The sequence below is a fragment of the Rhinopithecus bieti genome, unplaced genomic scaffold, assembly GCF_001698545.2.
Source record: "Rhinopithecus bieti isolate Rb0 unplaced genomic scaffold, ASM169854v2 scaffold_49627, whole genome shotgun sequence".
In the NCBI taxonomy this organism is placed as follows: Eukaryota; Metazoa; Chordata; class Mammalia; order Primates; family Cercopithecidae; genus Rhinopithecus; species Rhinopithecus bieti.
The window spans coordinates 139,859-162,146 of NW_016819811.1; the positions used below are offsets into that span (position 1 = coordinate 139,859).

The following is a 22,288-nucleotide window of genomic DNA, read 5'->3' on the forward strand; positions in this document are numbered from 1 at the left end:
TTCCACGAAGTTAAGTGATTTACCCATAGGCACCCACCAATGCCCCTATCAAAGATGACTCAGGAACCATGACTCATGGCAATGCAGTGCTTTCTTTTATCAATTCTCAATCATAAACACACATACTTAACATGAAATTCAAGTTACTTTTCTGTCTGGTTTTCCAAAAGATTAAGAAAAACAGTTAAATGACTCAAATGTTATTTATCTCATTCCTTGAGTTGAATCATCCTATAAATGCATTATGGGGACTTAACTATAAATAACCAAGAATATATAAATAACTAGTATTAGAAACTTATAATTCTTGGTTTTGGCATGTTATATTTATGCAATCTTATTAACTCTATTTGCTTTTTATTAATTACTATTAAATAAGCTATAGTATAACAAGAAATATGCATTTGAAATAATTAATACAATTGTTGTCATTCACTATATATAACGTGTGGATAATATGAAGTAACTACTGAACTGTATAAATGTGTTTATAAACATATTATTTCTCTTTCATAAACGGTTTAGTTTATGTGTGTTGGGCTATTCTTGCATTGCTATAAAGAAATGCCTGACATTGAATAATTTATAAAGAAAAGAAGTTTAATTGACTCACGGTTCTGCAGGCTATACAAGCATGGCACCAACACCTGCTCAGTTTCTGGCGAGGGCCTCAGGAATGTTACAATTGCAGTGGAAGGTGAAGGGGAAGCAGGCGTGTCACATGACTAGAGCAGAAACGAGAGGGTGAGTGGGAGGGGGGAGGTTTCACACACTTTTAAACAACCAGATATCACAAGTGCTGACACACTATCCTGAGGATAGCACCAAGCCATGAGTGATCCACCCCCATGACCAAACACCTCCCACCAGGCCCCACTTCCAACAATGAAGATTACAATTTAACATGAGATTTGGAAGGGACACATTTTCAAACTACATCAAATCAATGTGATTTATACAGACACACAAAAAGTAAAGATAATAAATTTCTGGCATACTAGGTAGGACCACTTCCAACCCACTGGTAAAATAAGTACTTATTTGTGAGTGCCCTCATATTGTATCTTTAAGTACCTTAATAATCAGAATACGTATTTTCAAAATTTGTAAATTGCTATTTATCCTCTCCCTGTTACCCCCCTACACACAGATATGAACAGACACACACACCCCCTTAGTCCTTTCCTTCTTACAGTTTATGTTTCTACATCTCAGAAAAGGTAGGGGAGAGAGAGTATAGGGTGGCCTATAACTTTTTTGTAGTTGAAAAGATGAGAGCTATAGAAAATATAATAGCTAGCATGTTCAACACATAACAGGAAAGTGATGAAAGTCTGGGGTTTCTTTTGTGCTTGGAAAAGAGAAAAGGGAAAAGAAACACAGAGCCATTCTTGGGGATGAAGAGGCCCTTAGCAACCACCCAAGAAAAACTCCTTCAACCTCTGTTGAAGAGAATCTCAACAACCTCTGTCTGCTATCGGACAAGAGAATCTCCTTCAACCTCTGTCTGCTATCGGAATTTAGAGTTTGGTCAGAATGCACAAGTGGAGTTCTATTAGTCTCTAAGTACTCACAAGTCATTCTTTTCTTGATCCAAGAACTTTCGAGTTTCGTATCTTTGTAACTGCCATTTTAGTTCAAGTGAGTCCAGAGGTAAGTGAAATAAGGTGTGTGGGCAGAATCTAGCATTTCTATAACACTAGACTTACTTTCTGTACATTTCAGTTCCACTAAAGAAGGGTCTCTGGAAAATTTTGGAGCATCTTGCTCTCTCAAACCAGAGGATAGTTTCTGTCAGAGCAATCACTGCTTTTGGAAAACTAAATCACTCCCAGACACAGGTTATAGAAGACCAACTTCCCAATACATGGATAATACATATGTGGGTAAGTATCTGAGGTTTGAGATACATAAGATACATGTAAAATGCATGAACCACATCTTAAGTGAGATCTTAATCACGTCTTGATTGCAATGCTTAAATCTATGTAAACTTGGAGAAAATTTGGTCCTCTGAAGTTCAATTTTCTCTTTGCCAACATTGAATAGTATCCCCAATCTTGCTGAGTTATTTCTATGATGAAATGAGATAATACATACAAAATGTTCAGTAAAGGCTTAACAAAGACATCCAGATTAGTTCTATGTACTTGGAGAGAAAAGAGTTAACACATCTGGTTTGAGATAGATTTGCTGTGTATACCATAGGAAGTCCTTGCAGGAAGGAAAAGAAAGCAGATGACTGATCTAATCTCCCTGCCAAGAAGATAACTGGACCTTGGAGCAAATGCCAGAATGATATTTGCTATGAGGGGAGATCTTATCTATCGAATGTTCTTAACAAGATGTCCATGATTAGGAATTACTTATAGAAAATCAACCCAGTGCCAATGGATTCATGAAAAATGATTCCCTGGGATAAGTCTCACATACTAGGGTCCTGGATTTTTCCTTTCTTTCATGACTCACTGTCCTGTCTTCCATCACCCATCCCTGAACCTTTGGAAATATGCAATGCCTTATGGCAGAGCTACAGTTAGGTAAGACAAAAACCATAAGGGATGCTAGTTAACTGGGTTTTATTCTGCTTCTGACTCTATATTATTTAGTATGTGTCCATCCAGTTCAGTTCGCTATTTTTAATAATTACAAATGTTTTTAACTATTTTATAAAGATATCAAAGACAATATATTCCTATGTGAAAGTGTCCAGTAATATCAGCTTTTCACTTTTAAGAGAATTTCCCATGGTTACAATTCAATGTTCTAATTTATGCTAAGGAAATTTTGAAAATAATGTTTCATGGATAGAAACATCTATAGATTTCCATGCATGGATTTTATCTGCTTCCTAAGATACCTGAGTCGTAAAACCTGTGAAACTATAGAAAACCATTTTAACATTTCTTTGTCTTCATTTTCCAACTGAAATATGAAGAGAAAAATTATGTTTCTATTTTTTTAACTTCACGAGGATGCTTTAGAGTGTCCTGATGACAGATTGTAATTATTTTTTAGCATGTCAATGAGCAATAATACATTACAACAGAAAACTTAATGTAAGCTACAGAATGAATCATTAAAATTACTAAAAGTAGTACAATGCTTTACACAAAATTTTCTTACATGTATTATTTTATTTAATTCTCCAAATAGGCCATAAGATAAGGTCATAATTATCTTCATTGTGCAGATAAGTAAACTGAGGCTCAGTGAGGATAATTGGCTAATCCCAGATTTCTAACTAAGGAATGTGGAAGAGAAAACTAAAATAATCATATTAATTGAATATTATGAGAAGAGTCAAGCGGAGGGTTTTTGAATGGTCAAGAATTGTGAAGGGTCTGATATTTTACCCTACTTACAAGCTAACAAGTTAGCCTGCTACAGTTCTATGGATGCTGGTAGAATATGAGTATCTTGGGTGAGAGACAAAAGATAGTTTATTACAGCAATAGCAGTAGCCAGAATGTCATCATTTGCACTGGTTCCCCAAGCTCCAATTCCCACAAAGCAACATAAAGAGGCTCAGGTGACATCTGCACGTGAAGGAGGTTGTATTGCAGAAGAAAAAAACTGAAAATAGTGAAACTAAGCCTTTTAAAAGGAACAATGAGAATGCCTATTCTTTGCTCCAGAGGGAGACACTGTCTCTGTCTTCCAAGGCTGTTTACTATAGGCATACTGAAAAAATAGCCCGGAACAAAAGCGGTCAGTACTTAGCTCTCAAGACATGCAGAAATGCAAGAGACCCAAGGGGAATTGTCTTCTAATGATATACTACCTGTTTTATAGTCCCGTCCTATTTGATGACAGTAATTTAGGTGCAATTATAAGCAAACTGGCAAAAATGGCATGGACCTTGAACCATTCTGCAACTGATAACCAGGCAACCGTTTACCACACTGAGATTTAGGAAGTGTTTAACATGTGATTAATAACTTTCTGATAAATGAGAAATCTGAGGACTAGTGAGAATTTATAGAATTTGATTGGAAGATACAAATGATATAAGCTGAATTAAAATAGAGGCTTTTAGATGCCATAACATTAGCATTTTACTCATGCCCCCTATTTCATACCTCTTTTAAGCCAGTTACCTTAAAAAATAATTAAATGATAGAATTTTCCAGCTAAAAACAACTGTGATTTCCCCTTACTAGGTTGACTTTTTGTTTTAAGCATCACATAGAGAGAGACTGCCTTAACTTGCTGCATCCCTTCCTATCAGAGGAAATTCTCATTGAGCGTAAATGAAACAACTTTGAGTTAGCCACAATTAATCTCTATATTTGATATGTTCCTTTTACTTTCTATGAGCAAGTAGCAAAAGAAACTCTGATTGACTAAAATTCTAAATGTGATGCTGATATAAAATATCCATTTATAATTCCGTTAAAGCCGGCAGCATTACCCTAATTCACAGTGTTAAATGACAAGATTAGTGGGTGACTTCTTTCAGCTGATGGCACATTAAATGGCTATGATTTTTTTTTTTAAAGTCTCTTAGTTGAACTGTTTTACAGAAACTGTGCTCACTGGCACATTGTGGCTCTTCTATTGCTAGTTCAAGTCCTTATAAATATACTTTTGAAATAATTCCAGAAAACACATACTTTTAAAGTTCTGCTCATTACCTTAAATGTTCTAAAATGTGGACAAAACCTTAGAGCAAAATAGTCTTCTCACATAAACTGGCAGATTTTTAGTAGAGGTAACCAGGAAAGCTTGATAGCAATGTCTTACATTTTTTGGCTTCATCCCTATGACAAGACACCCAGCATTTCATTAGATGTTCACTTCATTGAATTATGATATTTGGTATCTAAAGGTCTCATTTAAAGGCAACATCTCTCAGGATAGTCACCAGTTGGTCTGTAAAAGAATGAGGGATGTACATTTTGATAAGTGGTAAACTGTGAGTGAAAAGCATGAGAAAGCAGATATGTGGCAGATACCATTTTCTTTTTTAGCCACCAACTATCTATGTAGATAAATCTTCAGAAACACACAACCAAGACTTCGGTAATTGAAGACCACATAACAGGCTCCTCTAGTGCAATGAACATCCCTACACCTCTCCCCGCAGAATCAGTAAGGTTTAATAGACATATAACCACAGTAAAGGAAAACCAGATAACATAACCAGAGTCAACAAATCATAACATAAATCCTCAGTTGGAAACTGCCAAGGTTTCACAACTGAAGCAACCAGGAAACTGAACAGGCAGAGAGGAGGCTTCATGGAACACATCAGATACAAATATCCTGTGGGGTTTCCAACAGTGTGAAAGCCATGAGGCAAAAATCATAAAACTGCATGAAGCTTCAGGATCAATGTGTGTACAAAGAAAATGCGTTTAGAGGATAAAGGTAACCTAGGAATTCTTGTCTCCATATGATCTACACAATAGTTTTCATAATACAACCTACACAATAGTTTCTAAAATAAAGTTATTTATATACATTATGGACTTGTCTTATACAATATTTTAATTATTTCAGAATAGAAAAAAAAAAAAAATTAGCATCATCTATGTGCCAGGCCCTGTTCTAAGCACTTTAAATGTATTACCTAATTTATGCCTCATACCATACTATGAAAGTAAGTACTGGTCAGGCATGGTGGCTCATGCCTGTAATCCCAGCACTTTGGGAGCCTGAGGCGGGCGGATCACGAGGTCAAGAGATCGAGACCATCCTGGTGAACATGGTGAAACCCCATCTCTACTAAAAATACCAAAATTAGCTAGGTGTGGTGGTGCATACCCATAGTCCCAGCTACTCAGGAGGCTGAGGCAGAAGAATCACTTGAACCTGGGAAGTAAAAGAAAAGGAAAAGGAAAAGGAAAGGGGAAAGTAAAGGAAAGGAAAGAAAGGAAAGGAAAGGAAAGGAAAAAGGAAAGGGAAAAGGAAAGGAGAAAAGAAAGTAAGTACTATGACTATCATTCCCCACTTTAAGGATAAAGAAATTGAGACACAGGGATGTTGAGGAAATTTCACAGTCATACAACTAGTAAGTGGTGTGGCTGGGATTCAGACTCAGCTAGTCTAGCTGCAAGGTTCACGGTTTACTCACCGACACTATGCTGTGTTTAAGGAATGTTAGGAATAAGAACATGGTGCATGTCAGTAGTTTGTGAAGGTGATTACTTGAGAACATGTATTGACATGTGTACAGTCTGAGATACTATCTACATAGATATAAATACATATTTATGTAAATACTGTATTAGTCCTTTCTCAGGCTGCTATGAAGAAATACTCAAGACTGGGTAATTTATAAAGAAAAGAGGTTTAATTGACTCACAGTTCTGCATGGCTGGGGAAGCCTCAGGAAACTTACAATGATGGCGGAAGGTACCTCTTCACAGGGCAGCAAGAGAAAGAATGAGATTATGGGAACTACAATTCAAGATGAGATTTTGGTGGGGACACAGAGCCAAACCATATCAAACATTTATATGTAAATTTATTTCACCCATATCTTTCCAAATAATAAAGCGCAAGTCAGTTTTTCTTTAAGAGCAACAGATGGAATTTACTTGTGCCAACAAATTCAGGCTTTGCAAAGACTTCATAAAGATGCAGAAGCTTCAATTTTTTTTTCCCACTGTGTAAATATCAAGTATTTTTCTTTTCCAATTCTTTAATACACCAAGGATGCATTGTTGTTCCCAAGACACACACATTTGTACATACACATATCCTGCACCTGGCACACTGGAATAATGTCAACTGTGTTTACTTCAATAATTACCTTCAAACAAACACATGTAGTGATTTTATCTGAATGTCAGCTCCCACATGGCACTTTCCTTGTCTAGCTAAGGCCTTGAGGAAGTAAATTAATGGATCAAAACCTGGGAAAACTCTAATCTAGCCCTTGAAACATTGAGATCTGGAATTTTTAAGATTTCCCTAGAGGTATTCCTATTCTTTTCAAATAACACTCGTAAGAAAAAGGCAGTTAAATCATTCAAGGAAACTTGGTCATTAGAAATGACAACATACCACATACCCAGAAGCCAGTAGGAAGTTATTACTAAGGTGGAAATACTGAATTCTGTAATTTTTACGCATATCAAAGATGAAGAAGCATATATAATATAATAGCATGTTTCTCCTTTCTAGAACAGTGGTTCTCAACTCTGGCTGTATCTTGTATCTCAGGATCTCTGCAAAATATAGATGACCATGTCCTCTCCTAGAGATTCTGATTTAATCAGTCTTTAGTGTGGCTTTGGTATCCTGGAATTTTGTCGACTTCCAGGGATTTCTTATATCTAGGCAAGATTGACAATTATTGGCCTAGAAGAAATAGTTACATGGACATTGTGACCTTATGCACTACAGGGTCATTAGCTATTATACTTGGAGGTCAGAAGTAACATAGAAAGCTGGTTGAAAAGTTCTTATAAATCATCATCACAACCAATGAGTGATTACTATTTTGAAGTTCTCATTCAGGTTTTCTTTAAGAGTTTGAATGATATGGGCTCTCTTAATTTCGTTACAAATGTAAACATACACAGCATAGCTAGGCAAACCTATGAGTTAGTTAATACCTTGCCATGACTCCCCAACAATTACATGCTCTGCTCAGTGCAGTCCAGCAGCAGTTCTCCTAGCAATCATGTCACTTCATGACTCTATGCCTTTACACAAACTGTTCTCTATAGACTAGCAATCTAAGTTTTGAAGTAATTGTGAATATATGTGTTTATTACTAGTTAACATTTACCAGTATTTGTTTTTGTTGTTATTGTAAATTGTACTTGCGTTACCCAAGATAGATCCTTAAATCAAATTGCAGGAATGAGAGGAGTTCCATAGGATAGGACATAGGCTGACAGAGACTCCAGCAAACTATAACTGCACCACCTGGATGATGAAATCTCCTCCCACCTTCCAGGAGGGACACAGCTGACAATTCAGGTACTATTCTCAGCTTTAGTGTCTAGGTAATAGATATCACTTCTTTTCACAGCTTATTGGCCAAAACAAGCCAAATAGCCCAAACTCTCTGCAGTGGGCAGGAAGTACATGAAAGTAGATTCTGTACTTTAAACAACTGAGCATCAGCACATTGATTAGTTTGTGATGCCTTCACAAGACCAGAAGGAGGGATCCTGCATGTGTTACACGGCTCATAATTATTAAGAAAAAGCTGGAAAAGATTTGTTTTTCATTAGATCAACTAGTACTACAATTCATCTGTAGCTCTCTATGTGCCATAATTCCAAACACTGAAAGAAATATTGTTGAGGCAACAATATAATAAAATTAACAGACATTTGGATAATTATAAAATTATTTATCATTACAATATTATGTTAAGAGAGCTCAGTTAGCCAGTAGCTTCATATACTACACCTCTAAACCCATTTCATCTAGCTCATGCCTAGCATCTGATGACAATGGCAGATGTTGGCTGTACCATTATAAATCCCTCAATATCATTACCTGACAACTTAAAGTACGTGTTCTATTATAAGTAATTTTTGTTTACCAGGACACTCATACTCACTGATCTAGTTACTTTATTGTCAATCTGCATTTTAAAGATAACCAAAAAAAGTTCATTCCACATGGAATACTATGCAGCCATAAAAAAGGATGAGTTCATGTCCTTTGCAGGGACATGGATGAAGCTGGAAACCATCATTCTCAGCAATCTATCATACACCAGGGTCTGTTGGCAGGTGGGGGCCTGGGGGAGGGATAGCATTAGGAGAAATACCTAATGTAAATGATGAGTTAATGGGTACGGTAAGCCAACATGACACATGTTTACTACGTAACAAACCTGCACATTGTGTACATGTACCCTAGAACTTAAAGTATAATAAACAAATAAAAGGAAAAAAGTTAATTCCAGAGGCTTTCATTATTCATTCATTACTTTGCTTACCTTTCTGGGCTACTTTTGATAGCAGAAAAAGTACCTCAAAATAAAATACTATTTCCCTTTCTGAAATATGTCCATAAAATAGAAAATCTATGTTTATTGCATGCCTACAGTATATAATTTGGTTCTAAATCATTAAATCCAATAAAAAGTTTCTTCAGAGTAAATGGCTTTGAGATTAACATATTTCAGTATTTTAAAACCACCTCAGTTCTTCACTGCAAACAGAATTAAACAGTTATATGAAACAAGATACCATAAGTTTTTCCTGTGTAGGTATATTAGATTAGCTATTGAGACTACTGTGATGCAAATCTTTCTCTTCTTTTGACATATCATATTTTTAAGGGACCATTTGTTTTCAGTGACTATTCACAATTAGTTGTGTTAAATACTTCATGTCAAGAATACAATCACAGAATGTATCACGAAAGTAGTCTACTGATTTGCTTCTTCATCATCAGTCTCTCCTCATTTATTTGAGATCGAGCCCAATCCTAAACAGTACATCGCTCCAGACGAAAACCGCCCTAGCTGTGAGTGTCAGTCCATTATCAAGTACTCACGTGCAAGCTTCCGCCTCCCAGTTCACGCCATATAACTCCTAGCCTCAGCCTGTCCAAGTAGCTGACTTACAGTAGCGCCCGCACACGATCCGCAAGACCGGCTAGTTTTTTTGTATTTTTAGTAGAGGACGGGGTTGTTCACCATGTTAGGCTCAGGATTGGTTCTTGGATCTCCTGACTCGTGATCCGCCCGTCTTCGGCCTCCCAAAGTGCTGGGATTACAGGCTTGAGCCACCGCCGGCCCCGGCCTCCTAGAAGTATTTTAATCAAGGATGCTACTTATAAGAAAAATAATTTCTGATTCTCACTTATTTGTAGAATCTAAAAATCAAAACAATTGAATTCATGGAGATAGAGAGTAGAAGGATGGTTACAAGAGACCGGGAAGGGTAGTGGGGAGGTGGGATGGGGAGATGGGAATAGTTAATGGGTACAAAAAACTAGAAAGAATGAATAAGAACTAGCATTTGATAACACAAAAAGGTGACTATATTCAATAATATATCTATTGAATATATAAAATATATTCAATAATAATTTATTTATACAATTTAAAACAGCAGTCCCTAACCTTTTTGGCACCAGGGACTAGTTTCATGGGGGGATGGTTTTAGGATGAAACTGTTCTACCTCAGACCATCAGACATTAGTTAGATTATCATAAGGGACATACAACCTAGATCCCTAGCACGCACAGTTCTCAAGAGTGTTTTCATGTGTTCCTGTGAGAATCTAAAGTTGCTGCTGCTCTGACAGGAGGCGGAGCTCAGGCAGTAATGCTAGTTGGCCCTCCGCTGACCTCCTGCTGTGCCGCCTGGTTCCTAACAGACCATGGACAGTACCCATTCTGCGGCCTGGGGATTGGGGACCCTTGGTTTAAAATAACTAAAAGAATACAATCGGATTGTAACACAAAGAATAAATGCTTGAGGGGACAGACACCCCACTTTACATTATGAAATTATTACATATTGCATGCCAGTATCAAAACATCTCCTGAACCCCATATATATACACATATATATTTACTATTTACCCACAGAAGTGGAAATTAAAAATAGTAATAAAGTATAATAGTATAATAATGATAGTAATAATGGTAATAATTTATGCATATGGGAGAATTTCAAAGTATTTTAGGGGAGTTTATCACACTTCTCTCTACTGGGTATACAGGACCGTAATAGAAAAATATATACCTTGCATATTATAAAAGGGGAAGTTGGTATAAAATACAATGAAATGAAGGGAAGGATAAAGAAAATACATTTGACTTTACAGTAAAATAAATCTAAGCTTTCCTGAACTTTTCATTTGTCTCTTTTCTTAACTATTTTAGGTAAAAAGTGTCATTCTCATTTTATTGCACATTTTCTTTTCAAATAAAACATAAATTGTATCAAAGATTGCACTATAATACTAATAATTAAAGTAAAGAGTGCTGGCATGTGTTTGCATTTTTTTTTTCTGTTATGGTTCTTTCCCTAATGAACCAAACAGTCATGTTCCACAGAGTGGAAAGTTGGCAATTCAGGAACGGCTCAATGGAAGAGATGTACAGGCCAAGGGAGGGGGACTGTTGACCTTCCGTGCTCTCTCAGCGGGGTACCATCCTCCCAGCACCTCAAAGTCTTCACCGACCTGGAAGCTCCTCAAATCATTTTTAATATATTGGCATACATGAAATCCCAGTGTATAATTTGTCAAGTTAATAGATCACTATTAACTGAAACATTTAACTAATTTTAATGTAAAATTGCCTACGAGTAGTACACACCATAAGCAGATTTTAAATAACCTGGTTCCATATTTTATGGAATATTCATGGGTTGATTAGTTTCCACACAAAACAGATGTTCTGATGAGAGAATGAAAATGAGGAAGTTTTTCTTTAATATATAAAAGCATCAGAGCATGGAAAGAAATAAAAGAGTATTTTTCCCAAGTACTGATCTACTAATAAATGTTTGATGTAGTCTAGTTAGCCTACTTCTTACAGTGAGAGTATGATTTTACTTTCAAAAGTTTTGAATGTCTTCTCCTTCAAGTCTTAATACAAAAATATCCCCTTGAACTTAATTATAGCTACAAATAAAGTGGCATTTTCCAAAGTGCTGTAGAGCGATTTAGTGTAATGCAGACATGTGTCCTATACCAGGTTCCAGTTGAATATATGGTTAATAAAAGGAACAGAAATTAAATAGGCTTCATGAAGCTCCAACAAATATCTTGTGAGACCTGAAGACTGTTATTCAGTCAAATGTCATGTTCTGTTTGGACTCCAAGTGTAAAGAATGATCACCTCTAAAGAATTGTAATCGGCGCGGGCGCGGTGGCTCACCCTGTAATCCCAGCACTTTGGGAGGCCGAGACGGCCGGGATTCACGAGGTCAGGAGATAGAGACCATCCTGGCTAATACGGTGAAACCCCCTCTCTAACTAAAAATACAAAAAATAGCCCGGCGAGTTGGCGGCACCTGTAGTCCCAGTACTCGGAGGCTGAGGCAGGAGAATGGCGTAAACCGGGAGGCAGAGCTTGCAGTGAGCCTGAGATCCGGCCACTGCACTCCAGCCTGGCAACAGAGCCAGACTCCGCTCAAAAAAAAAAAAAAAAAAAAAGAATTTGTAATCTGTCTGCCTTACAGTATGATCTACACCCAACATCCTGGCATAAACCATGACTTTTTCGCTGATGAAACCCAACTCAGCCTTTCTCATTTGAATAGGAGAAACGATATCTGCCTTCAATTTACACTTGTTTCACATACTCCCCCACTTTGGTATTAGTCACTATTCCATGGCAGGAGATGTGTGTTCAATCTCAAAAACATCTTGTACTAGCCAAAGCCTGGCTTTACCCTGCATGTTTCTCTTTAATGGTAACTGTTTATTTTATTATATCTCATGTTTCTCAAGATTTGCTCTTAAGGAAGTTATTCTTCTTGCTCCCTCTGGGCACCTTTCTAATTTTGAAAAACCTCTGCTCTTTGAACTTGTTCAGCTATAACACACATGTAACATCCCTCTCCTCACTGATTTAATCATGAGAATCTCAAGTATTTGACCAGTCCAACAGACCAACCAGAAAAGTATCCAGGTATTCATTTCTTGACTGGGTTAAGATGAAGGAGTGGGGTGCTAGTGCAACCCTTTTAACTAAACCTTATTCTCCAATATGCAAGGGAAAGCAAAGCCAAAGCTAAAATATAAGAATAGGATAACATAATTCATCTTGACTTTTCAATAATTCAGTTCTGATTAATCTTAATTACTTATTTATTGAATACATGCTTTTAAGACCTTATTATGTGCTTGGAAGTAAACAAAGTGAAAATCCTCACATTTGTGGAGTTTATATTCTAACATGGAAAGACAGATAGACAACATAATAAGTAAATTATATAGTATGTTAAAAAGCTCTAGGTGCTAAGAAAAAAATAAAAGAGTAAAAGGTAGTCAACTGAGCCACGGCCGAGGGCCAGGCAAATGGGTAGACTGCAATTTCAAATAGGATGGGTAAGGTAAGACTCATTGGAAGGTTTCTGAGCAAAGATTTGAATGAGGTAAAAAAGTTACCCATGCACCTATACAGAGGAAGAACTTTCCAGACAGCGGAAACTTTTAATGCAAAAGTTCTAAGAAAAGGGCACTCCTGGGTTGCTTAAGGGACATCTTGAGGCCCTGTGTGGTTAGAGGGAAATGAGTGAGGGAGAGAGAAGCCAGAGAGTTAATAGAGTTAATGGGAATGTAAAGGGGGCAAGTCATGGAGAGTCTTGAAACTCAGAGTAAAGCCGTTTTTACTAGGAGTGAATCAGGAAGACATAACAGATTTTTGGAAAGAAGAATGACTTGACTCTTTTCATATTTTAAAAGGATCATTTCAACTGCAAAGTTGATAATACACTGAAGGAGCAGAAGCAAAAGGCCAATGAGGGGACTATTGTAATAACTCCAAATGAAAGATGCTGCTGCAGAGTGGTAACCAGTGCAGGTGGTGAAAATAGGTCAAATTCTAAATATATTTTGAAAGTCAAACCACAGAGATCTTTTGACTAATTGTGTATGAAGTTTGAGAGGAAGGTAAGAGTTCAGGATGACTCAAACTTTCTATCTGAACAAGTGAAAACAATGGACTTCCCTTGATGAGTTTGGAAAGGCAGAGCAGATTTGAGAAGGCAGAGTGAGGGATTTCATTTGGGAAATAGGAAGATTCGGTTGTTTATTAGATATGTAAGTGGAGATGCAGGCAGTTGACTATATGAGATTGGAATATAGAAAAGATATCCAAAGTGATAAATCTGAGATGTAAAGGGTTTTCAGGGATAATTTTGAGTATATCTAATTTTCACTTTTAGCTGACAGTGTACGATCAATCACGTAAGATGCTTCTCCCTTACACTTTATATAGTTTGTAAAATACTTCCTGCTCAATGCAATCATTAAATACAAATATTAGAATTAGCATTTAACATTTTAAAATAGAAAACCAACAGGTTTTCTACCAACTATAACAAAAAAATTAAAAGAAATATTTTCTAAGTTTGTCTCAATTCATTTTGGTGATGAATCTCTTTCATCAGGAGCCAAAATTGGATAAAATTTAACAGTGTAAGTAATTTTGATTTCTCTACCATTGTTCTTCTCAGTCATTTACATGAAATAAAAATCTGGATCAATCTTTAAGAGCCAACATGCCCAATCTGGCAGTGTATCTGTACAACAACTATTTGGAAATTATCCTGTTAACATGATCAATGGAGACTCTCACAGCAAATAACCCAGGCTTAAAAGTAGCATTACCTAAAGGATATTTATCAGCTTTTGAACTTAAAGTGTCTTTATTATTTATTAATGGTGTATTACAATGTATTGTCTTCATTGCTGGTTGGAGGAAATTGTAATAAAATGAAATGTAGAACAAATGTTCTAGTTTGAATAAAACTACTTTATGCCACTCCCTTCCCCTCCTAAAAAGGAGAACAGAAGGAAGGAGAATCCCAAGTCACTCTCAAATGAAAAATTAGATGGATTCTTAATGGAGAAGGAAGAAAAAAGGCAAACATTTTTTTCCTTTAATATTATGTACTCATTATACAAAGTTCGTAAGTAATTAAATGAAACAGAATCAAGGAATTATTGTCTGACATAAAAATAATGTACCTATTTTGCCAAACAGCCTCAAAAAGCATCTTATACCTTGAAGAAGCTGAGATATGTTCAAGGAGCATTCGACAAAATATCAGAAATCCAGACTGTGCTCTCAAAAGGTCATTTATGTTTTGAGGAAACATTTGAAAAAGTAAACAACAAAATGGACAATATCCCAAATGGTAAAACCAGATATAGAAGTCCTGTACTTTTCCCTAGTTACAGTTCAGAACAGAATGTGGAATGAAAACATTACTATATTAGAAAATTTTTGTAGTTGCCAGTGATTCAAAGTAATGAAAAGGCTAAATCTGGCCACCTGACAGATCTTGCTTTTATTAGAGTACTCTGGTTTGGTAAATTGGAATTTGAGGCAGTTTATCGTCAATGCAATAATACCAGATTATATGGAACAATAATAAAAAGTGGTATTTCTCCTTTTCTGTGAGCAATTTACATTTGAGGGCTGAATAACTTGTTTCATACGAATTATGCAGTGGCTACTGTCTTATTGATATAATGGAAGAAGGCAATCACCACCACAGGATTTACTGATTCTGGGAACTGGAGGCAAAGTATATTTCCCTTGGGACTTAGAGAAGGGTAGCCTATGTTTTAGCCACATTGATTTCATACAACCCAAAATCCATGGCCATTTAATTATTGTAAAATGTGTTTGAAAAAGAAAAGTATAATAGAGTTGCAGGAGATACCATTTCTCAAGAACCACACATTCAGGTATGTAAAATTATATATACATATTTTTTCCTATAATTAAACATAATTTCTACCTCCATACTTCATTTTCCCTGAGAGAAAGAAACATTCTCCAGCCACTTCCAGATAAACTTATTTTATTATCTAGAATTAAACTCGGCCAAGCTTAAGATAATCTTTCTCCTGCTTTTCCTGGGGTAGGGTGAGTTAGGTGGGGTATATTTCTTAGTTTTGATCTGTCCTGGGCCGCTGTCACTGAGAGGCCCGATCATTCCATCACTGGCTATTCAATCATTCCATCATGGCTATGCTCATCTCCACCACTGTCATTCAGCTGTTTGCACTCTTCCCTGCTGGAATCCAGAGACTGTTATGTCCCCCATCTGGCCTCCAGCTTGAACAACACATGCTTCCATCTATGCCCACATCCTTGTGTCATGTCTGTGAAACTTCTTCAGACCATCAATTCTTGGTATTGTCCCTGCCCATGGAAACATATTAAGTGTTCGCCCCCGACTACAGCACTCTCTCTAAGGCTGCATTCAGGCCCACCTGCCTAGTCACCCATCCAGTCATCTCTACTCTCTCTGCCTGGAGTGACACAAGTATTCTTCTGTCATACTTACAGTTTCCTAGGCAACTTTGACAGTTTGTAAACTAATAATCGTCTCCTCTTTTCTCAATCCTCATGACCTAAAATGTTTAATCATCTTCTCCCAAGTGTTTGGAGGTGAATGCAGAGCAATCCATACTGGTATCTAACTCTCTTAGTGGCCAAACTCTCCCAACTGTACCATTAACTTAGAGGCCCTTCTCTAATCTCAGTAAGCCAATGGATTCTTCTTTCTGGGTCATTCCTTTCTTACACCTGGTTGTAGCTTTTAGAAGTGAACAACCAATGTTGCAATGTTAAATACTATAGCTTCTTCAAGGAACCATTTTTTCTTCCCACCTAGAACGTAGATGACCTAAATTCCTTATTGCTCAAATGGGGTTGGATGACTGGATTTAAGAAAATTAAATAAAATGTGTAATGCTTCATATACCATCCTGGTGCACAGATGTTTTCTCTATCAATATATCTTATTGATAACAGCTTTGTAGTCTACCAAAAATTACTTTCAGTTCTAGTCATTTATTTATTTAACAAACATTATATATCCTCTAAGTGCCAAGAAGTGTGCTTGGCACTAGGAATAATGATATGAACAAAGATAGCCCCTGTCTTCATGGATCTTACAGTAATCAAAATAATGACAGTTCTATACTGTGAGTAATGCTATAAAATAAAAGTAGACAGTCTTGGTCCTGTGTTGGACTTGGACAATTTCTGTAACAATGTTATGAGAATTGAAAAATGAGTTAACCCAGTGAATAGAGTGGCAGAGTGGTGGGGAGGAGAACGTTCTTGCAAGAGACAACCCCAATATAAGACAAGGGTGGCTGCAGTGCAAAATGCTGGGGGGAGAAGTGAAGCAAAACAGGGTTGGAGAGCCAGCTGAGGTTGAACCACACAATACTGGTGAGAAGGGAAAGCCCTTGAAACATTTCACCCAAGAGAATGACATAATCAGATTTTCATTTAAAAAAATTCTCTGGTTACAGTGTAGAGAAGAAAATAGAAACCGTGCTCCTTACTAGCTCTATTTCTTCATCTCCAAAATAAAGATAATGTGAAGGGTTTGTTATGAGATTTAAATGAAATAATGCATGTGAAGTACTTGGCATAATGCCTGATCCAGACTAAATATTCGATAAGTGTTGTTATCACAATGATCAATGCAGAATTTTGTAAAATGAAAATTCAGATTATCACAGTGCATTAAGAAGAGGATAAAAAGCTTTGTAGTCAAATTTGCATGCTTATAACTATGATTTTTTATTTATTGGCCCTGGGTTTCATATTCCATCTGAAATTCCACTTTCTCAAACAGAAATAGAGATAATCCCACATATTTTCTAGTATTGTTATGGAATAAATACATTAATGTATATGAAAATGCCTGGCAAAGACTTGATATAGTTATCTTGAATGTTTTTCTTCCTCTCTCCTTTTTCAAAAGAATTAACTCTTCTGGAGCTATTCGGTACACTTACGAAGTTGTGTTCTTACATACCATCCTTGTTGAATTGCTGCTTGATTATACTTTTTGAGAGATTGTTGACCTAAAAGTATTAATTCTGCTTCCCAAAGGGCCTAACTTGCTCTTACTTTACATGGCTAGAAAACAGGCTCATTATAAGCAAGAAGATGGAGAAATAAGATGAGTCATCTCATTTTTAGCAGGAAGGTGGTCATAACATCTAAAATGAATGGGATGAGGAAAGGATTAGAAGAAAATGGACAGTTTACCCTCTTACCAATGAACTTCTGGTCATAAATAGAAAAGCAGAATCTTGAAAGCAGTGTGGTCTTTGACATGCAGACTTTCTGACTTACACTTCTTTAGAAAAATTGTTTAGGGGATAATTTGCAGATGTTGTCAAAGTGTTAACTGCTTTCATGTTGCTAGACTTATGGACAGCATATGCCTCTTCCAGGAACAAGCGTGAATACTCAAATCTTGAACAACAAAACTACTTTTCTAAAAAGGACACTGTAATTGAACAAATGGGAATAAATTTAGTCATTTCCATGGCCTTTCCAGTCAGCCTTATCCTCTAAAGTATAAATTAGAGTGGCAGATGCACTGGAAGTTTTCCACGTTGGTTTGTTAAAAGGTGAGTTGCTTGGTGCCAGCAATATTGCAAACCAGACAGTGGTGATTTGGCTTTCATGGGTCTGTGGGCCAACACTGAGCTTAATTTAGAAGGAAAAGGCCATTCATCCAATCATTCAGCCATTTGCCCTCTAAATCTCAGAGGCTGCTTAAATTTCAGGTTAGTTCTAGGAATGTGGATCAGTGCCAGCATTCACAGCTATAAAACTGGGAGAACTTAGAGATCATCCAATCCAAACCACTCATTTCATACATGAAAGCACAGAAGTGCTTGCCCAAATACTCATGTCCAGTTTGAGAAAAATTTAATACTGAAACCAAGGTGATAAACCCCCATCAAAATAACTAACCAGGCCCAAGTAAGATGGATAATAATGCAATATTTCCTTGCCTACTACATGCCATATCGGCAAATCTTTAAAACAAACCTCAATGTCAAGCCATACCACTACCAAATCTTCAGATCCAAGATTCACCATTGTTAAAAATATTTTACATTTGCTGAAATTGGGATGCATATTTTACATTATTGCTATTCATTAGCTAATGGCACATCTGGAAAGCACTGATGTTTAGAGGTCAATATTGATAATTTCTTTTTCACAGATAAGAAAATTGATGTTTATAAGAATCGTAAAGGTTATCCACTAGTATGTGACATAAATGAGGCCAGAATGCAAATGGACTTGTCTCTGAAGCCCTGAGTTGTTCCATTTCCCTCAGCCAGTCTGGAAATAAGAGTTGGTAACAGAGTCCATGTCATCTGCACAGGACATTCATCAGTTGCTTACCCAAGAACTATCTCCACTCTGCCTACTACCTAAGAATCTTTCTTTGAGGAACTACCCTTTCCCCATCATGTCTCAGTCATGTAATTTGAGTAGCATAAGTCGAGGAATCCAATTTCCTTCATTTTATCACAGTGGTTGCTTCAGAAGTGAGCAAAACCTGATTGGCACCTGAGCTTACCCTGGACACAATGATAGGTTCAGGTTGGAAGAATCAGACTAAAGTTCAAGAATTTTGTTAGTGTGGAAAGCAATCACTCTTCTACTCCTGAATGCAAAGGAAAAAGCATGCAGCCCAGATTATTGCTGGAAGTCATACTAAGGATACCAGCCTAAGATGAAAGCAGACACATGACACAAGGCAGAGCTGAGACAATCACAAAGAAACCGAGTAAAAGCCAGTTTATTATTAAACCAAGCCTGAAATCTCACCTGGCTCTAGTGTTTTCGGTGATGTGACCAACAAATTTTTCTTTATCGTGTAAGCTACTTCAAGTTGGATTTTCTGTTATTTGCAGCCAGTAAAAGAAACCTACCACTAACATCACCTAGAGTCAAACCTAAAGTTTGCCCAATATCAGAATATCATTCAATTCAAACCAAAAGTGATATCATTAAGATGACCTAGTATTCATCTAAACCTTATACCCTATCCAAGTTTATGCCCAAACATGTAGCTACACAACATAATTTTAATAAACAAATATGCCAGAAAAACATCAATTTACATTCGAACATGCAACCTAATATTTTAAAGAAAAAAAAAAAAAAACCTAATGGCAAATCTCAAATCTTTAGTAATGATTCCATTTATATAACAGCCAATAAATTTATTATTATTATTATTTCTTTTTTTTTTTGAGATGGAGTCTCGCTCTGTCGCCCAGGCTGCAGTGCAGTGGCCAGATCTCAGCTCACTGCAAGCTCCGCCTCCTGGGTTTACGCCATTCTCCTGCCTCAGCCTCCCGAGTAGCTGGGACTACAGGCGCCCACCACCTCGCCCGGCTAGTTTTTTGTATTTTAGTAGAGACGGGGTTTCACTGTGTTAGCCAGGGTGGTCTTGATCTCCTGACCTCGTGATCTGCCCGTCTCGGCCTCCCAAAGTGTTGGGATTACAGGCTTGAGCCACTGCGCCCGGCCAAATTTATTATATTTTCTTACAAGTTTTATCACTATATAAGTCCAAACTATTTGTAAAATCTGTCAACAATGTTAAATCGGGCCACCTATGGATAAAGTACTCCTCTTATACTCCAATAGCTTCCTAATTACCCACTGCCCCAATCCAGAGACCCCCAGTCCTTGTGCCATTTCCTACCCAGCAGTCCTCAGAGCTCTACCTATGCTTGCTAGTCCTCAATATGCCCCTGATATGTCCTATTCTCTTTTATTAAAACATAACTAGTTTTTGTTCTACTTGCTCAAAACTTTGCTTTTAATATCCAAAGGTATAAAAAATACTACAGCAATATTTTAGTATGTGTGGGTTTTTTTTGTTTTTTGAGACACAGTCGTGATCGGTTGCCCAGGCTGGAGTACAATGGTGCAATCACGGCTCACTGCAGCTTCTGCCTCCTGGGTTCAAGTGATTCTCCTGTCTCAGCCTCCCAAGTAGCTGGGAGCTACAGGCGTGCACCACCACGTTTAGCTAATTTTCGTATTTTTAGTAGAGACCAGGTCTCTCCATATTGGGCAGGCTGGTCTTGAACTCCTGACCTCAAGTGATCTACCTGCCTCAGCCTCCCAAAGTGCTGGGATTCCAGGCATAAGTCACTGCATCCAGCCATATTTGTTCTTAAATTACTGAAAGACTGTCTCTAATCAATCCCTGCTCCCAGGCCTTCTCACTCTCCCATAATAATATTTACCTATTCTTAGAATAATTTGGACATAACAGCAACATGTTTATTTTCTGACTACTTAGTGACCTTATTGCTAGAAATCTCATTTCAGTTAGAAGTCAAGCAGTAGGAGGAGAATGACATGGCTAGTTGATTGACTATTTGCAGAATAAGTAGAGAGCCTTTACATGCCTCAAATACAAACAAACATCAGTTGTGAGAGTCAGCTCTGAAAGATAAAGATTGTTTTGTATTTCTTACTCATCAGCACTGCTCCAACTTTAATGTTCTTACCTGTAATGGAATTACACATATGCTGAATGAACACTTTTTAGTTCAATTTGTTGATATGAGAATTAAATATTTCCAGAGCAAGCACTGATTTCCTAACTCCTGCTTTATACTGGAGGCTGTTGGTTAGTTGCAGCTGCTGCAGCTCCAGTCTACTCTATTCAGCTGTATTTGGCTCTGCTCTACAGGTCTTCTCATTCCAGGGTACAGGTTGAAGGACCAGCTCTTTTGGGGACGTGCTGTTCTTATGGCACAGAAAAAGGAGCAAGAGCCAAAAATTCAATGGCTCTTTAAGTTTCTGCCAGAAAGTGGTATAATTTGCATCTTATTGGCTAAAGCAAATAGCATAGCAAGCTTAATTTCAATGGAGAGAACAAGTATATTCCTTCCACAGTTGGGGATTCTGCAAGTTACATGAAATTAGGGAGAATGTCTAATCTCTCAGAGGGAAGCAAAGAATAATTAATTAGGGCCAAAAATATGACCTACCAGAGAAAGTAAGCAATCCTTTGTTCTTTGATTATTAAGCTTAGTTTCCTGTGGCAGACTAATAAGTAGTCCACTAAACTATATCTTTTTTCCTCCTTGGCAGAGGTGGGTTACATTTCCCAGTCTCCCTTACACTTAGGTTGAGGCATGTGTCTGAGTTCTGATGAAGGAAATGTGAGCAGAACAGTGCAAGCCACTGGTAGGTCTGACTTATAAAATGCTCCCATTCTCTTTCCCTTCTAAGGATCTAGGGGAGTGCAGAGCCACAGATGGAAGGAGCCAGAGTTCCAAAGTCACTGCTTGGAGAAGAGATGCCCCAAAAGGTCTCATGCCAGACCATGGTGCAAAATAAGCTTTATTGTGTTGCATCACTGAGGTTTCTTTTTTTTTTTTTTTTTTTTTTTCCAGGGTTTTGCCTTTTCTGGCTAATTCAGTGCATAAATCAGATTCAGTCCATAAATCAAATTCCTCACTTTTTTTTTCACCTTCACATCCATTTTAGGGGATTGACATTTTTCTTTCTATGAGCTATCCTAAATTACAACTTTTTCAAATTTTTCAATCTATTTAAACTAGTAGACCACCCAAGGAAATAATTACCTGATTGAGAAAAAAAAAATGTTGGCCATATATTCAGGCAAATCCTAAGACCTAACACATTCATGTTCAACCATGATACCATCCCAGAATGATATCAATTCCTCTTCCCAGGACCCTATGTACAAACCATTTCCTACCTACCTTAAAATCTCATTCATTAAAGAACTATCCTGGATTCCCAGGCAAGGGTCTATTCTAGAAATGTATTTCTCATCTC

At 37.1% G+C, this 22,288-nt stretch overlaps 1 long non-coding RNA gene across 1 annotated transcript in view; it reads left to right on the forward strand.

Moving 5' to 3' along the window:
- Positions 1-1,594: 1,594 nt before the first annotated feature.
- The window catches only part of LOC108519959 (uncharacterized), an 82,999-nt gene continuing 62,305 nt past the window's right edge, over positions 1,595-22,288 (forward strand). The window contains exons 1-2 of the long non-coding RNA XR_001882781.1: positions 1,595-1,653; positions 7,817-7,938. This is a non-coding gene — a long non-coding RNA (uncharacterized LOC108519959). The remainder of the gene's footprint in view (positions 1,654-7,816; positions 7,939-22,288) is intronic.